Source organism: Quercus robur, chromosome 1 (assembly GCF_932294415.1).
Source record: "Quercus robur chromosome 1, dhQueRobu3.1, whole genome shotgun sequence".
Classification (NCBI taxonomy): Eukaryota; Viridiplantae; Streptophyta; class Magnoliopsida; order Fagales; family Fagaceae; genus Quercus; species Quercus robur.
The window spans coordinates 50923084-50934038 of NC_065534.1; the positions used below are offsets into that span (position 1 = coordinate 50923084).

Below are 10955 nucleotides of genomic sequence, written 5' to 3' on the forward strand. Positions count from 1 at the left end.
GGATATTCAAAACATGTTAAAATAAAATATTATGGCCTCTTTTTCCTTTTCTATTACACGATGATGATAGTGGGTAATGGCCATTACATTATAAATTGCACTCTTGTAAGATAGTGGACCAAAACCAGAGATTAATTGTAACCACAAAATAAGCCTTTTTGTTTGTTAATTTTGTCCCTTATTGCAACTAATAGAAGATGAGAAATTCCACACGCTCATTCTATACAATTTGAGGGTTAAAATGATAAATTTAAGTGAGATCTTTGTCACACTCCGATATGAGATGAACCAGTATGCTAAATACCAAGCATGATATTAACACGAACCCACTACAAGGAGTATAAATTTTTTTTTTTTTTTTAATTTCTTGCTTTTAATAATCTTAAAAGAACTAACAAGTTAACAAATTATATTTCGTTGCTTTGCTGATTCCTGCTCGAAAATTTCTATAACATTATAAACATACTCCTTGTTTACTCAAAATATATGGATAAACTTGTCCATTTACGGGAAGTGATGGTAACCAGAGCTTCTTTTAAACTGTTTATACAAAACCATAATATCATGTGGACAAAATTACCCTAATACAATGGAAGACTATTTATACATATATATCAATTTTGCTATAGATACACAAAATAGTAGGATAACTATACAAAACTAGCTCCATGTACAAAAACATTGTTTCTTCATGCTGTGGCTCTTGGCTGCACTAAAGAACTTCCTACAAAACTAAGCAATCAAATTTCTTAGGTAAGGGAGGCATGATATGAAGATTTAATAGTAAGCATGAATGCATGGTAAACAAAACATTTCCATGTGGACATGACTTGCTTATAAAGAGTTCATGCTAAAAGGATTTCATGAGCTTTTTGAACATATCAATACTATACGGGTAAACATAATATATGATAAATTGTAAGGGCATAATATTTACTGCTAAATTCTTAACATATAGCATGATTCCATTATATATAAACATAACATGTTCCTTGATCTGTTATGAAAAAAAGCATACTCATACTGTTACATAATATAGCAAAACTATATCAAACATGTAATTGTACTTTATCTTTGAAATTTGGCCTCTCGTGACCTAATAGGTGCCAGTCTTCAAGGAACACAGTCCTCTTGTGGCCTAATGGTTGCCAGTCTTCAAAGATCTGAAGAGCCTCTCATGGCCTAATGGTTGGTAGCCTTCATAGACTTGTCAATCCCCTTATGACTTAGGTTGCCATGTCTACAAGGAATACAACTCCTCGTAGCTTAAAATGTTGATAGTCTATAGGGAATAGAACCTCTAGAGGCGTAAAGTTTCCAGTCTACAAGGATCACTATCGCCTCTTGACCTATGGTATCAGTCTTAAAGGCCATCACACTCAAAACAGTTCTTTGTTTCTACAATGAATCATGATTTTATCTTTTAATCTCTCTCTTGGATTACTAGGCTAAAGTTCATAGCATATCCACAACTAAATTCTAAATAGTTTCATCACTAAAACTTCTCAAAATGTAATCCCGATCAATGCATATTATCCTTTATAAACAATATCAAAAGGAGTTTACTAAAAGCATTGCATTGAACCTTTATAAACAATATCAAAAGAAGTTTGCTAAAAAGTAGTGATAAAAATCATATATGTATACTAAAAACATGGACTATTAAATTTTCATGGAATAATCCCTACCTCAATTAGCAGCTAAGTACCAAGAGTCTCAAGCAGTGTGTGAACTTTTCCTATGCTCCCCTACTCCTTGAAATAAATAACAAGAGCTAATTAACACCTGACTTAAAAACCTTAGCTTTTGATTTAATTCCAAGCTAACTAGCTGCTCTAAGCCCTTACTAAACCCCACAAAATATGTTCCAAGCATCCCAAATGCACCCAAAACATCCAAAGACATGCAATACAATCAATTATACGTCAACTTCCATAACAATTACATTTGCACATGACTTATCAAGAAAACTAGATTTTTTTAAACTTTACGGCTAAATCCTGCAGTTTTAAACATACTCATACAATCGCACATGCATACAAAACTCAACGGCCAATTTCATGTTCAACATGGGAACTTTTATCATGTATTGAATCATGCTTTAGAGCTAAGTTTGATCTTAAATGTCAAAGCTACCATAATCATTTGGAAAATTAGGCCACGGTAGTTTGAAAAAAAAAAAAAAAAAACAACAACAACTTATAAAATTGGGCCACTTAAAAGAAACTAAACTACCAATTTCATATATCCTAAAAGAGAACCTTCCCAAATTAAAAGATCAGCAAAAGGTGAATTCCGTAACTAAGGGCATATAGCCTATACGTGCAAGTTAGGTTTAGGAAAAATGAATATGCTTGTGTGCTCTAATCCTTAACGGTGCATCTAAACATCATTCTTGTAATATGCTAAAGATGAAATTTTGTAATGAGGACAAGGAATAAAAGCATTAAGAGAAATGAGCAAGAGTGACAAAGTGATTTACATGGAAAACCCTAAGAATAGGGGTGAAAAACAACGACAAGATGAAGGACTTTGTGTCCTTATCCCTGTAAAACTATGTAATATTTATGGGAAGAATGCTTTGTTATACATTATTCTTGTACACTTTTTCTTCTCTATTGCTACCCTTTTTCTGCTCTCTTTTCCCAACCCAAATTTTCTGATCCCCCTTTCTATGCTCAACAACATTCTTCTCTTATAGTACGAGGAATGCTGCTAGTTGTACAGGGACAGATGCCCCAACCCCATTGCTCACCATAAACCCTACGACAACTATCATAGTACTACCCTTTAGGTGGAGGAGAGAGAAAGTCGTGTCTACCAAGGTAGTGGGCTAAAAGGTGGCTCTACACATCACGAAGGACAACAGGAGAGGGAGAGGGAGGAGCTAGAAAGGTGGAGAGGGTTACACATGTCCCGGAGCAATGGTCCAAGCCTATACTAGCCAATGAGGGACACACTATAGCATCTAACCAGAGGGGGGCTGGGTTCTCTCTCATGTAAATGCTCGGTGTCCAAACTACACTGAGAAGAGCATAGGGGCTTGAGGATGGGCTGCAAATCATGGAAGTTGGGTCGAACCTATTTTAGTTCAAATTTGACTCTAAGTTTGAGTTGGTTCGGGTATTGAAGGGAGGACCATGGACATTTGATAATCAAGTTCTTTTGATGCACAAATGGTAACCAGGGATGACTGCAAAGAATGTTCAGTTCGATACGGTTTCTCTATGGGTGCAAATATGGGGAGCTCCTTTTGATATGGCTTGCCCAAAAGTTGTGGAGGTAGTGGGCAGACGCATTGGGGAGGTTGAAGAAGTTGAGAAACGTCGAAGACAAGATTTGCAGAACCTGTTCATGAGAGTGAAGGTGGCCATTCCAATATCGAAACCGGTGCAGAGAGGAGGTTTCCTAGCAAGGTCTGATGGTAAAAAGACTTGGGTGTCTTTCAAATATGAGAGATTACCAATGTTTTACCATCACTGTGGGCTATTAGGGCATGGTTTGAAGCATTGTGCCAATTATTTTGCAGCCACTAGAAATAAGAAGGAAGTACCATGTCAATATGGGGAGTGGTTGAAGGTGAGTGGAGGAAGACAGATGGCCAGAGAAGGGAAGGATATCCAAGCCGATCAGGTAGTGGATGAAGAAGGCCAGATTTCAATCGGTCAAGGAGTGGCGGTGGAGGAGGAGCAAAACAAGGAAAACCTTAGGGATCATGTGGAAGCTGAAAAAAGGGAGGGCGAAATCTAGGGATGGTTATAGAATGTGTGATTAATGTCCCTGAAATCATGGAGGGGATTGATACAATTTTGGAGGGGAAGGAGCCGGATTGCATGGGCAATAGCTCACAGAATTTAATCCACGTAAATATAGGAGATAAGGGAGGCGCTAGGGTGCACGTCCAAAGTAACGTAATGAAGGAGGATGGTGCGCACGTGGAAGACAGGGGGTGTGATGGGCCAAAAAATTTAAAAAATAAGTCCACTTGGACTAGGTTGGCTCGTATGGTTGATGGGCAGGAAGTACTCACCCAACAAAACTCTGTAAAGTTGGGTAAGAGAGGTTTGCCTCAGTGGGATAAGTAGTCTGTAACAGAGGAGGAAGGGCATACAAGAAAACATGAGAGGCTTCATGGAGGAGAAATTGAAAAATGAGAGGCTGGGGTGTGGGACCACCCCCACCGGGCACAATGAGAGTGTTAAGTTGGAACTGCCAAGGGCTTGGGAACCCTTGGACAGTTCGAGGCCTTCGTAAACTTATGAGGGAACAAGCTCCCAAGATGTGTTTCTTAATGGAGACTCGCTTAGACAAGGAAGGGTACAAAAAACATTGCAAAGAATTTATGTTTCAGAATAAATTGATAGTTAAGAAGCTAGATTCAAGAGGGGGTTTGGCGCTTCATTGGAAATCAGAGGTGAAACTGGACGTGGTAAACTATACAGACAACCATATTTTGGCTAAAGTTGTGGAAGAGGATGGCTTTGAGTGGTATTTAACAGGCTTTTATGGCTGGCCTGAAGCTAGCCAAAAACACAAATCTTGGGCTCTCTTATCACACCTAGCTACGTTGGTTGAAGGGCCATGGTGTTGCATTGGAGATTTTAATGCTATTCTACTATCCTCTGAAAAGCAAAGTAAGCACCCACCACCGTACAAGCAGATGGAGGACTTTGGTTTGGCACTGGAATCATGTAGGTTGGCTGATATAGGTTTTCGTGGCTACCCCTTTACCTGGAATAACAAGAGACCTGGGGATGCTAACACAAAGGAGAGGCTGGATCGAGTAATAGCAAACTCGGAGTGGAGGGAGAGGTTTCCAGCTAGTACACTCACACACTTATTTTTTCATGCTTCAGATCATGCATCACTTCTATTACAAACCATGACAGACCACGGGTTGAGAGGCAGAGGGGCGAATGGCTTTAAATTTGAAGAGGCATGGTTATTATAGGATGATTGTGAAAGAATGGTAGTTGATTCGTGGACTGTTGGGCATACAGGGGCAGGTTCGGCCATGTCAATTATCAAAGATAAAATAATGAACTGTGGGGTTGACTTGCTTGTGTGGGGTTCCTCCAAAACAAAACCGGATGTGGATGAGATTAAAAGATTACAAGCTGTGTTGGAGAGTATGAATAAAAGGGAGCCTTCTGAGGAGACAAGGGTCGAATATTTGGAAGCTAGTAGATCACTTGATGCACTACACCTTAAGCAAGAAATTTTCTAGCACCGATGCTCTTAGGTTTCTTGGCTTAAACATGGAGACAAAAACATAAAATATTTTCATTCAAAGGCTTCACAGAGGTGGAGAAGAAACTTTATTATGGGGATTAGAGATCAGCATAATAATTGGGTGGAGGAGATGGATGATATTGTGGAAGTGGCAACTGATTATTTTGAGTCAATTTTTACATCAAGTAGCAGCAATAGAATGGAAGAATACATTGACTCAGTACCTCACAAAGTAACAGATGACATGAGGGAAATTTTGTCCAGTGAATATAGTGCAGATGAAATTAAAGTAGCGTTATTTCAGATGGGACCAACCAAGGCTCTTGGACCAGACAGTATGAATGCCCTCTTTTATCAGAAATTCTGGCATATTGTAGGTAATGATGTGATTGCTGCTGTGTTAGATTTCTTGAGTTCTGGTTTTATGCCGCCTGAAATAAATTACACCCATATTGTTCTCATTCCTAAAATAAAGAATCCGGAGAAAATTACAGACTATAGACCCATTAGTCTTTGCAATGTAATCTACAAAGTTATTTCAAAGGTCTTGGCCAATAGACTTAAGATGATACTCCCACAGTTAATTTCTCCTTCACAAAATGCCTTTGTCCCTGGGCGCTTGATTACTGATAATGTGTTAGTGGCATATGAAACTTTGCATGCTATGAACAAGAAGAGATTTGGTAAAAAAGGCTCCCCGGCTTTAAAATTGGACATAAGTAAAGCGTATGATAGGGTTAAGTAGGGTTTTCTGAAAAGCATTATTTGTTCCTTTTTTGTGCAAAAGGTTTTACATCCCTACTGGCTAGAGCACAAAATGATAGGTGTATCCATGGGGTGGTCGTGTGTAGACGTGCACCCTCTATATCTCACCTGTTATTTGCAGATGATTCTTTATTGTTTTGTAGGGCTACCCAAGGGGAGGTGCAGGTTATTACTGAATTATTGCAGACATACGCAGATGCCTCAAGACAATGCATTAACTTTGATAAGTCCTTAGTCTACTTTAGTACAAACATAGCCACGGACCAAAGGGAGAGAATTAAATGGGAGTTAGGTGTTCGTGAGGTGGACAGGTTTGAATCCTATTTGGGGTTGCCCACACTAGTTGGTCGTGCTAAATATCAAACTTTCTCTTTTATCAAGGATAGAGTATGGAAGAAGATCCAGGGTTGGAAGGGGCAATTGTTATCAAGAGCAGGAAAGGAAGTTCTTATTAAAGTAGTAGCGTAGTCTATCCCTACATACACCATGGGAGTTTTTCTTCTACCAGTGAGGCTTTGAAATGACCTAAATGCAATGTGTGCAAGGTTTTGGTAGGGGCAGATTGGTAATGAAAGAAAAATCCATTGGAAGAGTTGGAATGCACTAACACAATCTAAGAAGGAGGGGGGAATGGGGTTTCGTGACTTATGGAATTTTAACTTAGTGATGTTGGCCAAGCAAGGATGTAGGCTATTATAGGAAGAGGATTCGTTGGTGTATGGATGTTTTAAAGCTAAGTATTTTCCACGTAGCAGTTTCTTGGAAGCATCAGACGTGCCTAATAGTTCTTTTATGTGGAAAAGTTTGTTGGCAGCCCAACCATTGCTAAAGAAGGGAAGCTGCTGGAGGGTAGGGAATGGTAACTCCATTCGGATCATGCATGAAAAGTGGATCCCAAATCACCCCAGAACCAAGTATTACAGCAATTGCTTGAAGTGGATGGAGAAAGGAGAGTCAATGAGCTTATAGAGGAGACAATGCACGAGTAAGACCGGGTGTTGATTAGAGAGATGTTTTCAAGGGATGATGCAGAAGCAATAATTCGCGTTCCCTTAAGCAAAAGAGATGTACCAGACTCTATAGTGTGGCTTCCTAATAAGGATGGGGTCTATTTAGTGAAATCGGGGTATGGTATTGCCAGGTTGCTCACCAAAGAAACAGATGACATGGTAGGAAGCTCGGCTGGGCAGAATAGGGGGTTGATATGGCAACAGTTGTGGAAGCTCCACTTACCAAATAAGATCAAAATATTTGGCTGTAGGCTTGCCATGATATTTTGCCAACAAAAGAGAACTTGGTTCGGTGAAGAATCACAGGGGATAGCGTGTGTGAGCTCTATCAGCAAGGACCAGATACAGGGATCCATGTTTTGTGGGATTGTGGAGTAGCTAGAGGTGTTTGGGTAGGCAGCAAGGGCAGATTGCAGAAAAGTATAGGTGGACAAGCAGACTTCATTCATTTGTTTGAGGAATTAATGGATAGGTTGTTAAGGAAGGAGCTCGAAGCTTTCCTGGTGCAATGTTGGCTCATTTGGAACTAAAGAAACTCTGTTTTACACGGAGGTACTATGCAGGATCCTTCTCGTTTGGTTTAGCGAGCAACGGACATGCTGGAAGAATATAATGAGCTGCAAGGGCATTTGGCTATTTCTACACGTGTTGAACAGGTGCAGCAGTGGGAGCCACTAGTGGGTTATTCTTACAAGGTAAATGTCGACGCGGCGGTCTTTGCAGAGATAAACGCATTAGGATTTGGAGTGGTGGTGCGCAATGAGAGGGTTGAAGTCATGGCATCCCTAGCAGCTAAAGGTCCACCGGTACAGGATAGTGAAGAAGTGGAACTGCTTGCCTGTCGAAAAGTTTTGGAGTTTGTTGTCAACGCTGGCTTCATGGACGTGGTGCTAGAAGGAGACAACTTGAATGTGATGCGGGCTATCTCAACTGGGAAAGCCAATAGATCACGGTTGGGTCATGTCTATGAGGACATCCAGTGCCTTGCAGCAGGTTTTCGAAGCTATTCTATTAGTTTTGTAAAGTGTAGTGCAAATGGTGTAGCACACGCACTTGCTCGTTTTGCTAAGAATGTAGAAGATGAATTAGTTTGGTTGGAGGACTCCCCACCACTAGCACTTGAGGCCCTGTATTTTGACTCTCATCGTTTTTAATCAATGAATGATATTAGATGTTGTTTTCAAAAAATAATAATAATAATAATAATGAAACGCAAAGTTTCTCAAAGTAAATACTTTGAAACTATATACTATAATCTGTGAGCACTAACAATATAATTCCAAAGTCATAAAATCTAATATGCGGTAATTTATCACAAATATATCACACTATCACATAAATCGGTTAGGGGATCCTCCCATTCATAATTGACATGATATTGTCCTCTCAGATATGCAGTCTTTTGGCACCATGGGCAGTAGCCTTACACATACCCTCAAAGTTTTGTCTCTACCCCCATAGGCAGCAAGGAGAACGTGTAAAATAGGACCTTTTTTGCATGTGGTCTTTTGGCCCCATGGGTAGCAGCCTCACCCACACACAATCAAGGAACCTCTTCCCCCCATAGGTAGCAGGGAAGAACGTATCATCCAAAGTGAAAGGGTATTGACCTAGATTTGATTCCATTGTCACAAAGACTGTAGAAATCAAATCGGGTGATCATTGGGAAACCACATATGGCATCGGGTTAAAACCATATAAAGCTCACAGGTTATATGTACTTTGAAACACATAGTTTATATCCAGGTAGTTTCAGAAAACCTTAAATAACCAAAACTTCCACAAAGTTTGTAAGGTTTTCAACTTCATTCCTTGTGAACAAAATTTTCTATCAATTTCCCAAATAATACAAAACAAGCTAAATAAGCACCTTTAAATTTTGCAATATACCATAAAATCCATGATTTCCTCATCAAAGATTAAATAAAAGATGCTCATATTTTCCACGTCAACAATTCATGCATTTCCTCAAATGCAGTACCAAATATGATGCATTTTTCATATATAAAAATATATAATAGGGTCACAACACAACACTTTTAAGAAAACATATATCCATATATAATTTTCCAAAATGTGTTTGACCAAAAAATAACATTTATGCAATATGGTTATTTTCCAAAAATCTTATTAAAAAGCTACTTATCTTGCAACTTGCAAAAAGCCTAATTCTCCAAGTTCCAAAGGAGATTAGCTAGAACCTAAACAATATCAAGCAAACCTATCACAATAAGCATAAAGCTTGAAATTGTATTTAGCTACAAATTAGGAATTGTCAAATAAGCACTTAATTAGGCAAGCCTAGTATTTAGCCTCACAAATAATATTTTCCACTTCCAAAGTTTCTGAACAAATTAATTTACAAGGCATAGACTCCCATTATACTCATGAATCATCCAATGTATTATCTCTAACATCAAAACCTCAACAATTTATAAGTAGTTTACACAAGATTTAAACCACATCAACAAGAGATAAAAATCATAATGTCCCTCAAGACAAACAATTTGAATCTTTAACTAGCTCTAAATAATCAATAAAAATTAAATTCACCATTTATTTCACATTAAAAAGCTAAAACCCCCAAATTTTCACCACTTAAAACCACCATTGTAAAAACTATAAACCCACTCATCAAATAATTCCACCAATATAAAACCCATATATATAAACACATGAATATCACTTCCAAAGCTCATAAATCACACGGGTATCATTATCAAAGTTTAGATAAAAATAACCTCAAGCAAAAGTATAAAACCCACCAAAAAGATTAGAAACTTTTACTTCAAATAAAATATGTGAAGGTGATTAGAGGTCCTTAAGGATTTTCCGGTGATCTTGCCGAAAAAATAATTGTGGAGATGGTGGTGTTGAGTGTACCGGTGGGAGAGTGTGAGGGAGTGATACAGATGAGTGTTTGTTGTGTTGAGAGAAAATGAAAAAGAAAAGAAGACAGAGTGAGTGATGGCCAACCAAGAGAGAGGAGATAGTTGTGAGATATGTGGTGGGAGATGATGGGTTAGGTGGGGCATGTGTGGGCCTAAAAAATCTAACCAAGATTTTTTTTTTTTTAATTTTTAAGTTAGGACGTTACAAGCTTGATTCTTTTAGGGAGGCCTACTCTTATAGTGGGCTTAGCATGTATTGGGCTTATTTTTGCCCATGGCCCAATGCTATTTAGGCCCTATAAAACCATATTACTACAATAATATTAATAATGTGACGACAATCACATTTACAGAGGTATTAATAATAAAACCATAATACCATTATAAGCACATTTTTAATTACTTAAAAAAAAATTACTTTATTATATACTATACTAGGCAGAAAATATTAATGGAACATAAAACTAAAGTAGCCACAACATTTTCCTAGTTAAAAAGTGACTGCAATAAAACAATAAAATATATTTTTTTGAGAGATAATTATAATATGTTGTTAATCTTATAACTCGAATAATTCTTTACTAGATCCCAAACGCTTTATACATAGAGAGATGTTAATTTAGCTATAAGGCCCTTTAAAGTTTGAGTTAAACTATATTAACTGGTAAAATTTTTGATGGTTGTATAAAAAATTTAGGGTTCAATTTTTGTCTACTCCAAAAAACTGATTGGTATCTTGTTCTGATAATAAAAAACTATTATCAATAGCGGATGTCATAGATTAAAACTCTCTCAAAAAAAAAAAAATTGATCCTTAATCATCTTAAGGGAGGAAAAAAATAAGTAACGGTTGGATTAAATTGGTTTTACTAGTTTCTCAAAAAAAAAAAAAAAATTGGGTTTACTAATTTAGGGATTAAATTGATTCATTTTCGATATGATTGGAATTAGCCTAAACCGAGATTTTAACTATATTTTAGGCAAGTAAAAACAACCTTACGAAATATCCGAGGTTAAAGTGAGGAAAAAAACATACATAAAAAAAAAAAAAATAAGG

At 37.7% G+C, this 10955-nt stretch overlaps 1 long non-coding RNA gene across 1 annotated transcript; it reads right to left on the reverse strand.

The window, feature by feature from the left end:
- Positions 1-471: 471 nt before the first annotated feature.
- On the reverse strand, positions 472-10007 carry LOC126691370 (uncharacterized). Its single transcript, XR_007644797.1, has 3 exons — positions 9773-10007; positions 1689-1754; positions 472-732 (listed from the first exon to the last, which is right to left on the reverse strand). It is a non-coding gene; the product is annotated as an uncharacterized LOC126691370 (long non-coding RNA).
- Between the last annotated feature and the right edge of the window lie 948 nt (positions 10008-10955).